This window comes from Elephantulus edwardii, unplaced genomic scaffold (genome assembly GCF_000299155.1).
Source record: "Elephantulus edwardii isolate Elephantulus edwardi_28Jun2011 unplaced genomic scaffold, EleEdw1.0 scaffold00019, whole genome shotgun sequence".
Classification (NCBI taxonomy): Eukaryota; Metazoa; Chordata; class Mammalia; order Macroscelidea; family Macroscelididae; genus Elephantulus; species Elephantulus edwardii.
Window position 1 is genome coordinate 6,871,332 of NW_006399769.1, and position 12,218 is coordinate 6,883,549.

At 39.1% G+C, this 12,218-nt stretch overlaps 2 pseudogenes; one reads left to right on the top strand and one right to left on the bottom strand.

The window, feature by feature from the left end:
* The first annotated feature begins 227 nt into the window (after positions 1-227).
* Positions 228-1,447, top strand: LOC102854349 (annotated as a pseudogene).
* Positions 1,448-4,592: 3,145 nt separating this feature from the next.
* Positions 4,593-5,869, bottom strand: LOC102854753 (annotated as a pseudogene).
* Positions 5,870-12,218: the final 6,349 nt, after the last annotated feature.

Here is a 12,218-nt window from a genome sequence, read left to right on the forward strand (position 1 = left end):
ACCACAAGAAGATAAAGATAAACAACCCAATTGAAAAACAGGCACAGAATATGAACAGATACTTCACCAAAGAAGACATTCAGATGGCTAACAAGCACATGAAGAAATGTTCAAAATCCCTAGCTGTAAGAGAGATGCAAATCAAAACAACTATGAGATATCATCTCACCCCAGTAAGAATAGTAAATTTTAACAGAATAGATGAGTGCTGAGTGGTTTGTTCGGACATGTCTGGTGGCTCCTCTGATTAAAACAGAGAACATGGAGGCCCAGGGGGAAAGGACCCCGATGGTGTCATTGAGAGCAACTGGAATGAAATTGTTGATAACTTTGATGATATGAATGTAAAGGAATCCCTTCTCTGGGGTATCTGTGCTTATGGTTTTGAGAAGCCTTCAGCTATTCACCAAAGAGCTATTATTCCCTGCCTTAAACAGAATGATATGATTGCTCAAGGTCAGTCAGGTACTGGCAAGACAGTCTCATTTGCTATTTCCATCCTGCAACAGTTGGGGATTGAGTTCAAGGAGAGCCACGCACTAGTCCTGGCCCCCACCAGAGAACTGGCTCAACAGATCCAAAAGTTAATTCTGGTTTTTGGAGATTTTTATGGGAGCAGCTTGTCATGTCTGCATTGATGGAACCTATTTTTGAAACAAAATGCAAAAGGCTGAAGCACCACATATTGTTGTTGGTACTCCAGGGAGAGCATTTGATATGTTAAACAGGAGATATCTTTCTCCAAAATGGATCAAAATATTTGTTTTGGAAGAATCAGATGAAATGTTTAGCCAAGGGTTTAAGGATTAAATCTATGAGATTTTTCAAAAATTGAATACAAGTATTCAGGTTGTGTTATTTCTGCCACAATGCCAAAAGATGTGTTGGAAGTAATGAAGAAATTAATGAGGGATCCAATTAGAATTCTGGTGAAAAAAGAAAGAATTGACCCTTGAAGGAATCACATAGTTTTATATTAAAATTGAAAGAGAGGAATGGAAGTTGGATACACCTTGTGGCCTATATGAGACACTGTCGATCACACCGGCTGTTATCTTTCTCAATACTAGGAGCAATGTGCACTGGCTCACTGAGAAGATGCATGCTAGGGACTTTACAATTTCTGCACTGCATGGTGACTTGGACCAGAAGGAGAGAGATGTGATCATGAGGGAATTCCAGTCAGAGTCAAGCAGGGTTCTAATTACCACTGACTTGTTAGCATGTGGGATTGATGTTAAAAAAAGTATCTTTGGTTATAAATTATGGCCTACCTACCAATTGTGAAAACTATATTCACAGAATTGACATAAGGGGTCGATTTGGGAGGAAATCTGAGGCTATAAACTTTATCACTGAAGAAGACAAGCGGATTCTTCGTGACACTTAGACTTTCTACAATACTACAGTGGAGGAGGTGCCAATGAGTCTGGCTGATCTTATTTAATTCCTGGGATGAGATAGTTTTGAATGCTGTGCTCTCTTTTGCTGAATAGGTGATCACAATGTGCATTATGCTTCTTTCTTTGGGAATATTTGAATCTTGTCTCAATGCTCATAACAGATCAGAAATACAGATTTTGATAGCAACATGACTTTAGTGGTGAGCTCTTGTGAGGAAAGTCATTGGCTTTATCCTCTTAGAGTTAGACTGTTGGGGTGGATATAAAAGATGGGGGTCTGTAAAATGTTTCTTTCTTAGAAATTTATTTCCTAGTTATGTAGAAATGGTTGTATTAGATGTTCTCTATCATTTAATAATATCCTTGTGGACTAAAAGATATAAGACTGTATTAAATCAGCCAATTATGTTAAACTAGCATACCTCCCTTTACTGTGTTTGCCCTTAACCTGAATATAAAGGCCTTTAAGATAGTTTTTTAGAAAGTGTTTGAATGCACTTTGTTTGATATTTATTCAATAAAGTATTTAATTAGTTTCAAGTGTGAACTGGACACTGCTGCTAAGCCCCAGCAAGAAATCATATCCTAGGTAGGGTTAAATTTGCCATATTGCCAGTAAAATTGCCATATTGCACATGTCTTAATGAAAGAACATTTGAATGTTAAATAAATTGTACATTCACTTTAAAAAATATTTGACAGAACAGCAAACATCAGAAACTGGTGAAGTTATGGAGAAACTGGAATCCATATTCGCTGTTGGTGGGAGTGTAAAATGGTACAACCACTATCAAAGGCTGTATAGCGGTTTCTCAAAAATTTGCAAATAGAAATATCGTTTGACCCAGCAATTCCACTACTGAGAATATACCATAAAGAAACCATAACCACCACCCAAGCAGATATATGCACAACCATGTTTATTGTGGCTTTGTTCACAAAAGCTTTGGACGTTTTATGAAGGTTGACGTGTCTTTGATGAGTGCTCCAATTATGCTGAGAGTTTATGACTCATTCTCACTGGATGAACACTAATTATTTCAGGAAGATCTGGTACCTTGAAGATGAAGATGAGGGGCTGGAGTTTGAATTCTATTATAAGATCCCCAGTAAAGACTCTCAACACTGAAGCTCCATGGACTTCTTGATTGGTGATACTATCATTGATTGATAGAAACTATGTGAGAAAGTAGGGAATCCTTTGGGATGTGGAAGCTTCAGGTTAGAAGCCTTTCTAGACTTCACCCTGTGTATCCTTTGATTATGTTTCTTTTCTATAATAAAGCTATTTTTTAAACTGTAACACTTTCCATGAGTTCTGTGAATCATTTTAGCAAATTATTGAATTCAAAAGAGTAGTGAAAGCTAGCAGGTCAAAAGTGAGGAGAGCCCCAGGGACTACTGAGCTTATTTATGGTTAAAGTGGTTTTGGGGAAATCTAGAATTTACAGTCAACAGTTCAAAATGAGAGTGTCTTGAGACTTCTAAGCCAAGGAACTTGAAGTTTTAGTAGTCTGGAGGACTGTGCCCATTAGCTCTGGTGCTGTTGTGGCTCCAGACTATTAGGGTCAGAGGAAAAAGTACTGTATGTGCAACTATATTATAACACAAGTGGAATAAGGAGCAGAATTGATAATTAAAACTTGCAAGGCATGACAATTGGTCTGTATTTTCCTACAACAACAGAAGAAGGAAGATAGAATGTGAGGAATAGAAGAAGGATGTGCAATGTGTGCCCAATTGTCTCTATGAACAATGATCTCAGATCAGAATTGATAGTGCTTGACTACAATTACTGAACATTTTTATCAAAGGTTCTCTAGAACAATCTTAATCAAAAGGGGAAGGTATAGAAAATAATTTTAAATTATCATGGATTACAAACTGTCTAGAACAGAGAGGCAGGATGAACCCCTGAAACTACTGCCCTGAGATACTCTTTAAACCTTAGACAAAAATATTTCCCTGAAATTTTCTTAAAACAAATAAATAAGGATGACAGGAAAAGAATTGACCCCTTTGAACTGTGTTGTTGGAGAAGAGAATAGAACATCCCATGGATGGCAAAAAGAACAAACAGATATGTTTTGGACAGGGTGCACATGGAGAGCTCTTTGGAGGCAGGAATGATGAGGTTTCACCTTACAATACTTGGGGCATGTTGCTAGGAGGAGCTATTCCTTGGAGAGGAACATGATGCTGGGAAGGGTGGGGGTGGGGGGGGGCCAGTGAAGAAGAGGAAGACCCTCAAGTAGGTGGATTGACCCGATGACTGACACAATGGGCTCTTGTGTTTCAGGAAATGTGAGGATGGCACAGGATAGAACAGTTTGGACCTTTTGTTTTATGGGGTTGCCATGACTTGTACTTGACTTGACACTACAGAAGAAGAAGAAGAAGAAGAAGAAGAAGAAGAAGAAGAAGAAGAAGAAGAAGAAGAAGAAGAAGAAGAAGAAGAAGAAGAAGAAGAAATAGTCTAATGTAACTAGTTGGGGGGGGGGGGAAAGGGGTATGCCTTAACGAAAAAAGATCTTTTAAGAACTAAATAAATAGGATCAAAATGAACTGAAGAGACTAAAAAGGGAAGTTTAGAGGGCAGTAAGTTTGTTAATGAAGGAAGAACAACTCAGAATGTAGGTTCAGAACAATTGTACAATGTGGAAAATGTAATCAATATCACTGAATTTTTTTTTTTTAGAAAACCGTTTTTATTATCATTGCCACCCAGCAGATATCTGCTGGATTATTTACCAAATGGCCATATCGTGTAAAGAACAGCTACATAACATTTCTTTCATGTTTCAAGAGATGAAAATAACTGTACAAGGTTAAGTACAAAAGTACACAAGACAGCAGACACAAAAATTCATGTATGAGACTTTATCCCACCTGCAGCTGTTATATATTTGAAAAGCAGAATTCATGAACTAAAAAATATTGTCCTTCTATATACTCCTGTCAAGTTTAATGGAAGTGGGTTTAACCTGATTACAACACTAACACCAGTCATCGTCATCACTGATCTGATATTTACAAAAAAAGGAGGGGGAGGGGAAATAATTGTTTTCAGTAAATTAAAATCAATGCAACACCCATGCAAGCTTGAATGCTAGCTGTCTGGTGAACAAGGACCTGACATCAGAACAACAAAAAGTCTAGAAAGTCCCAAACTGTACAGAGTGATGCCTTTCAAACGGCATCCATTCCTCACATGGACGACGTGAATCCCAAGCCCATTCCTCTGTGTGTGGGTTTGTGATCTTGCCATTTTGTACTGAGCATCACGATTCCTAAATACTTCTTCTTGTTGCTTCAAAGCCTTGCAACTTTCTTCATCGACTGAGCTACATCCAGCTTCGTCTTCACTCTTAATACCCATTAATTTCCTAAATTTGACGTTTTGGTTTTTGTTCCCAAAACGCAATTTCCCCCATATTTCAGCAGACTGAGATTTGTCCCCTTCTTTCTTGCCTTGCCAAAGCATTTTCCTTTTCTTCTCTTGTTCTGCAAACTTCATTGGATTCACGGCCGCTGGGTTGTAGTAGCTCACTACGGTTTCCCAGGCTCTGCCAAAGCCTTTGCTTGCAGGGCTGCCATCTGTGCGGCTATAGTGATCTGAGGAGTGACTTGAGTGCCAGATGCCTTAAAAGGGCTGCGACATTGAGGACAGAACCTCCAGTAGCTGCAGCTGCTGCAGCAATTTCTTGTTGTTTTTGCTTTTCAACCATTTCCTTTTCTCGCTGTTCTTGTAACTTCTTTGCTCGTTCCAACCTCTGGGGTAAGGCTTCTTGTGCATCCATTGCTGTGTTTCTGCCTCTAAAGAGAGGTGGACTAGGAGTCCGGCTTAAACTTCTGCTGAACCTTCTTGGTTTCTCAATTCTCTTCTTCCTATCTCGACTTCTACTCCTTGTCCGACTTCTGCTTTGACTCCTATGCTGGTGTCTTGACCTTGATCGAGAACGAGACCTGACACGCCGCTTCCTCTCTCCGCTTCTAGACCGTGACTTCTTCCTGTCTCTGCTTCTGGATCGTGACTTCTTCCGCTCCCTGCTTCTACTGCAATGACGCCTTTCCTGAGACCTAGATCGGGAATGACTCCTGCCTCTTGACGCCTTTCTCTCTTTGCGTTTGTGTCTGTCCTCACCATTTTCAGATTCATTCAGTCGCTCTCTTCTTTTATCAGAAGAAGGCTCTTTGTCATTGTGTTCCTCAGACTTGTGTTTCTTCGAGGATTTATCTTTGGATTCATGTCTTCTTGCCTCTTTGCTTCTGCTCCGGCTCCTGTGTTTTCTCCCTTCATTTTCTGACTTCCGTTTTCTTTCCCTTGACCTTGACCTTGATCGTGAGTAATGATGCTTTGAGGCTCTAGGAGAAACAGATAGATCTGACGGCTCTTTTTTCTTCTCACTCTCTGGGGACGTCTTTTCTGGGACTAGTCCATCTCGTTCTGTGTCACTAGCCGCCATCATCGGGAGTCCTGGGCCGCTCGGGCGGCACCGCAGCGTGCAGCTTGCGACAGTACCGGCCACCCTGAAGCTTCGCCACAGGCTGACTAAAAAACCAATATCACTGAATTTTACATAGAAAAAATTGAGTTGGTATATTGTCAACAACAACAAAATTAATTTAAAAAATGTCATAACACAAAAGAACTAAAGATGTTAAGCACTTGAAAGACACAGTTGATTGGATTCTTATTATTATTAGGTGCCATCGAGCTGAGTGCAACTCATAGTGACTATGAACAACAGATCTGAATCCCATCCTATCCTATCTTTTGCCATCCTCATCGTCTCTGACATACTTGAGCTGATAGAAGTCACTGTGTCAGTCCCTCCTGTTGAAGGTCTATCTTCCTTTGCTGACCCTCCACCTTTCCAAGCATAATATCTGTTTCCAAAGAATCGCCCTTTCTAATGATATGACCAAAGTATGTGAGATTAAATTTCCCATTCTTGCTGCTCAGGAGCACTCCGGTTACACTTTCTCCAAGATATATTTGTTTATTCTTTTGGCAGTCTATAAAATATTCAGTATTCTTCTCTAACATCAAAGGCATCTATTGTTCTCATCATCCTTATTCATTGTCCCATTCTCTTAGCATAAGTGCATAGCAAGTGATTGAAAAGACCATGGCCTGAATCCTCGTTTAGGAAACAATTGTAAATGCACTGTCTATTGGATACCAGCGTTAAATATTTTCCATGTTGTAATGTTACATAGCAGAGTGTCTTTGTTCTTAAGCTCTGTTGTTGTTATGTGCCATTAAGTAAATATTTAGTCAATCCAGAATCAATAGGACGAGCAGAACTGCTCATAGAGTTTTCCAAGGCTGTAATCTGTACTTAGAGCAACAAAGTCAGTTTAAAGACTAAAATGTGCCTGATGCAAGCCACAGTCTTTTCAATGACTTCCTATGCATCTGAAAGTTGGAGAACAAATAAAGATGGCAGAAAAAAGATCAATGATTTTGAAAAGTGATGTTGGAAAAGTGTACTGAATATCCTGTGGACTGCTAAATGAACAGGTCCATCTTGAAGGAGTGCAACCTTAGAGGAAAGGAGGGTAAAATTTGATCTCACACACTTTGGAAATGTTGTTGAGAGAGTCCAGTCCTTGGAAAAGGACCTTGTGCTGAGAGAGTCATACAAAGAGAGGAAGACCCTCAATAAGATGTCACAGTCACTGTGTCAATGACTATAACACAGTGACTAGAACAATGAGCTTGAGGACATCAGAGGTGATGAGGATGGGGCAGGATGGAGCAAAGTTAAGATCTGTTGTTTATTGGGTTGCTGTGAATGGTACTCAATGGCACCGAACAGTATCAAGCAATCTGTACATTCAAATGACTTACATAATTTAAAATAAAGATAGGCAGATAGGTAGGGAGACAGAAGGAAAGAATGAGTCAGCAAATGTTGAAAAAGTTAATGGTCAATGAATGAATCTTGGTGAAAGGTATGTGAGAGTTGACAATGTTTTTTTTCAACTTCTTGTAGATTTATAATTTTTTTAAAACAGAAGTTCAAGAAAAGTTTTAAAAACCAGTAATAGTTTAAAATTGTGCCTAGAAAGCCTTTCCATTTGCACTCAAGAACTGAGTGATACTCCACTATGTAACCTTAATTGTGGAGACTTGTGATAACCATAGTGGAGTGTACTTGGGGCAGTGGGAGGGGTGCGGGGAAATTGTATAGCAAAGAAAGAATTATTTTTATTTTTTTTTACTTTTCAAAGAGAGGAGAGAACTGGGGCAAGGGGGCAGGAGGGAGGCCTGGGCAGGGAGAAAAGTGCAACAATGAATGAATGGAAATCTAAAATCTCTGTAAATGTTCATTAAAATTATTAAAATTTAAAAAGAAAAGAACTGGGTGATAAATTATATTGGAATTTAGCTTATGGGCAACCATCATGATAACTGTTAACCTCTGATACAATTCAAATAGCTTTTTGTTGGAATGTTATAATGCAATAAAAAGATTTAAAAGTGAGGGGATGGGAGAAAGAAAATCCCCAAAGATCACATAGTTTACTAGGATCAGCACTGGGATTTAAACCTGGGCTCACATTCCACTGTGGAGAACAAAAAAGCCAGAGGCTTGCTATGCCCTGAAACAAAATAACCTACTTTCCAATTCTGCAGAGGGTCAACCTTGAAAATAATTTCTCAATGTTTAAGATTTTCACAGAATAACAGAAAAAGCATGCTTTGAAAATGCACTAGAGTGAGCTACAATGGAGGATGTTTGGGATTTATAAAAGAATTTGAGGAATTTAATAAAATAGTTATTTAAGAACAAAAGAACAAGAAGTTCTTTGATAAAGATTTAATAAGAATTTAGAAACAGGAAGAACTCACTTCCAAGAAGCCTAATTAATATGCTGGATTTGGGGGATTGAGGTAAGGGGAGGGGAGAAATTAAGTGCTAAAGTAGAGAAATAAAACTAATATGATTTTATAAAAGACACTGAGTCCTACAGATACAGACTTTTGCATATCTTCCCCCACGTTGTGTGTTTTGGTGCTTTTTAAAAAATTCTATTCTCAGCCTTCTTTTCCTTTTTGCTTTTTCTCAGCATTCTTCTCCTCCTCTTTCTTAACCAGTTCTTGTGAGTCAGCTTCTGGCCCCTGAAATATGTGTTGACTTGGTGAGGCCATGATTTCCAGTATTGTATGATTGTCCTCCATTCTCCCTTATTTTATCAGAAGCAATTAGCTTTCATTTTGCAATGTGTTAAGATTCTTAACCTTTATGTGTCAATAATGTAGTATAAATGTGAGTGCATCTGTGTCATCACCTTACAAAATGGTGTGGCTTGGATCACATACTTACTCAAGTCCTACTTACGTTATGACATTACTCTAGCCATTTACTTGCTGAATCACATCTTTCATTTTACAAGACATGGAAAGGGAGAGAAGGGATCTCACAACTAGCAAGAAGGAAGGACCAGGAATGGAGGATGTCTCTTCAATCCAGGATTCCTATGCAAGGACTTCTTAGACCCAGAAAAGAATTGATGCTAAACATATGGAGATCCCCAATGAACCCCAGATCTGCTGATGTTCCTGTAAAGCCAGTACCCTGAGCTGATCTGATTTTTTGCCTCCTTAACAATGGCAAAATAAATTTCTGTTTTTTAAATCCATTCACTTGTGGTATTTCTGTCATAGCAACACTAGATAACTGAGACGGATGCCATCAAGTTCACTTAGACTCATAATGACCTTAGATATAACAAAACAAAACTTAGGCAGGTCCTGTACTATTTCCACAACCATTGTTATGTTTGAGCCCATGGTTGCTGCCGTTGTGTCAATCCATGTCATTGTAGATGTCCTCTTTTACTCTGGCCCATCAGCAAATACAATGTCCTTCAGTGATTAGTCTCTCCTGATGCTGTTTTAATGACAATGAAAGGTAATAGTTGAAATGAAGTCTCTTCATTCTTCCTTTTAGGGAATCTTTAACCAATAACTCATGCTAATGTCTCCTAAAATTTACCTCTCTGGTCTCTGCCTCTTACTGTGTTTCATATCCACATTCTAGAGCTACCTCTGGAATTCCATTAAGGCAGTCCAGCTGATATTTCAAACTCAAAACAAGTTCATGGCTCTTACCCTTAAATTTTGGTCCTCTCTCTGTTTCTGTCCAACACCATCATTCTCCAAGTTATTTGCTCAAAACCTAGAAATGTTTTTTTAGTTTCTCCTTCTTCCTATTTTTCATTTTCAAAACTCAGTTTATTCTATTTCTGATGGTGGCCTGGTGATAAGAAGCTACACTGCAATTCCAGAGGCACAGAGTTCTAATCCACCAACTGCTGTGCAAGAGAAGGATGAATGATCTCCTCCTGAGATTTACTACTTCTGAAAATCTGCTGAAGAGTCAGCTATGAGCTGGTTTCAACTCAGTAGCACACAACAACAACAGTGGCTTTTATACCAGTGTTATTTTCTCCCTTCTCATTATTTATTCTAATTGTCTCTAAACTAAGTTTTCTCAACCTTTAAACATTTTGGACTGAATAGTTCTTTATTGTGTAATGCTGTCCTGTGCATTGTATGATACCTAGCACCAGACATGGTAGGATATATACCCATTAGATTCCAGCAGTGAACTTCCCCTTCTTGTCATGAATAACAATTACATATTTTCAAATGTTTCTTGGTTGCTGTTATTAAGTACTGTTAAGTTTGAACCAACCCATGGCTGACACTCTAGCGGTTTTCAGAGGTAACAAATCACACAGGAGAAGGTTGTCCATCTGCTGAGCAGTGAGTGGATTCAAACTGTGTGTCTATGGGTTAGCAGTGCATCTCCTTAACACTAAGCCACCAGCTCTCACTGTTCTCCAGGTTAAGAGCCACTCCTGGTTAGGAACTGTGCTGCAAATGCAAAGGTATGCAGTTCAAAGCCACTAGCTGCTTTATGGAAGGAAGATGGGCAATCTCTTCCTGTGCAATTTACTGCCTTTGAAAGCCCACTGGAGGGTCAGCTATGAATTGGTTCTGACTCAATGGTACATAACAACAATAACAACAACAATTTAAGCCTGAGTGATTGTTGTAACTTTCTATTAGAAAATCTTCCTGTGTACTAGGGGGCCTTACTCTAGATACTGCTACTAGTTTATACTTCCTAATGTTTGGCTCTGAAGATCCACAAAAAGTTAATGCTCCAGTCCATAAGCTTTTAATGGATTCAAGTAATTTTTTCTGTAGTGCTTAGAGAACAATGCACAGATTCCTTTGCTTAGCATTGAAAGATCCTTGCTATTTTAGAGAGCTTCTGGGTGGTGCAAATGGTCAATGAGTTCCACTAACTCAAAGATGGCCTTTAGTGTCTACCTAGAGTCTCCATCAGAGAAAAGGTTGGCAATACACTTCAGAGCCCTCTCCGAAGAAAAACTTGGCAATTCACTTCTGAAAAACCACCAAAACCCTGTGGGACGATTTGACTCAGACACACACAGAGTCACCATGGGTCAGTCAGCTTGATGGCAACTACTTACTGTAGGATCCTAAGTGCATCACTGTCATGGTTTCCACTGTTATACTATATCCCTTGTTCCACCTTTTGTAACTTCTGAATTACTGGTTTCCAGTCATCAACAAATATTTGTTGAGCATTTGATAAGAACCAAGTACTGTTTTAGGCACTAGGTTATAAGATGAGATGCAGAACCCTCTCCTAAGGAGCTGAACATCAAAATGCAGGAGATTAAATGGTCTGGAGGTAAGTTATTAATGGCCTGCCTAGTCTTCCCTGACAGTTCTCCCAGGAACAATGCCTTCTTTATCAAAGGCATGGAGCTCTCCTGCCTTTCAGGTAGGATAACCTCTTCCAAACCAAAAGGATAAAGTCGGAATCCAGGCCTGCTTAATTAGCAAGTCTATCTCTCTAGTTATAGTGACTTTTTCATGTACGTGTGACCCAAGACAGGCCAATCAGAATGTAAATCTTCTGCTGTATGCCACGGTTGCCAAGCTATTAGAACATAATGTCAACATCTGATGACATTAGTCCTTGACCCATAGAGAGAACCCCTGATAGAGGATTTGGCAGAAAGTATTGTGACAAGGTCAGGTTTTTAAAACTTTTTTCTTCCAGTTATTTCTAAAGCAAATCCCAAATGCCCACCCTCACCTTCACCCTGATGTTATGGGTAAAATCCTGTCCCCTTTAATATATGGCACTGTGATCAAAATCACCCTGCTAACCCAAAGACCATTCCATTCTGGTGGTTCAAATTTTCCAGAGGATCCTTGAGAGACGGATGGACACTCTCTTCCTACGTAATTTACAACCCCAGAAACTCAGTGGTGGACCAGCTGTGAATCGGTTTTTGTTTCAACTCAAAAGCAATGAGCTAGTTTTTTGTTTTTGTTTTTCTTTTAATATGCTTTGTGAAATCCTAACTGCCTTGGTTATAATCCCAGTTGGGAATTGGTTTTCTTGTTACATTGCTACTGAGGTTCAAATGGAAAGCTACATACCAGTTTATCAGTTACTCAAGGTGGGGAAGGATGCTTTAGGAAAGGAAGCAGCCTGAGAAGCAGCACAGAGATAAGAAATATCTGCCCTGTATGACCTCCCTTAGGTCCCATCACCAAAACCAGAAAAGTTTCTGGTTTTTCTGTCTACACAGTTCTCAGTGGGTAGCATTCAAGGGTCAGACCAGAAGAATGGTAAAAAAAGTGCCCTAAATGGATAAAAAAATTTGAAGACTAGAAACCAGAAAAAATAGGTTGCAAAGTTATGAAATTTATAATAAATCTAGTGTCAATAGTCTAAGAGATTTCATAAA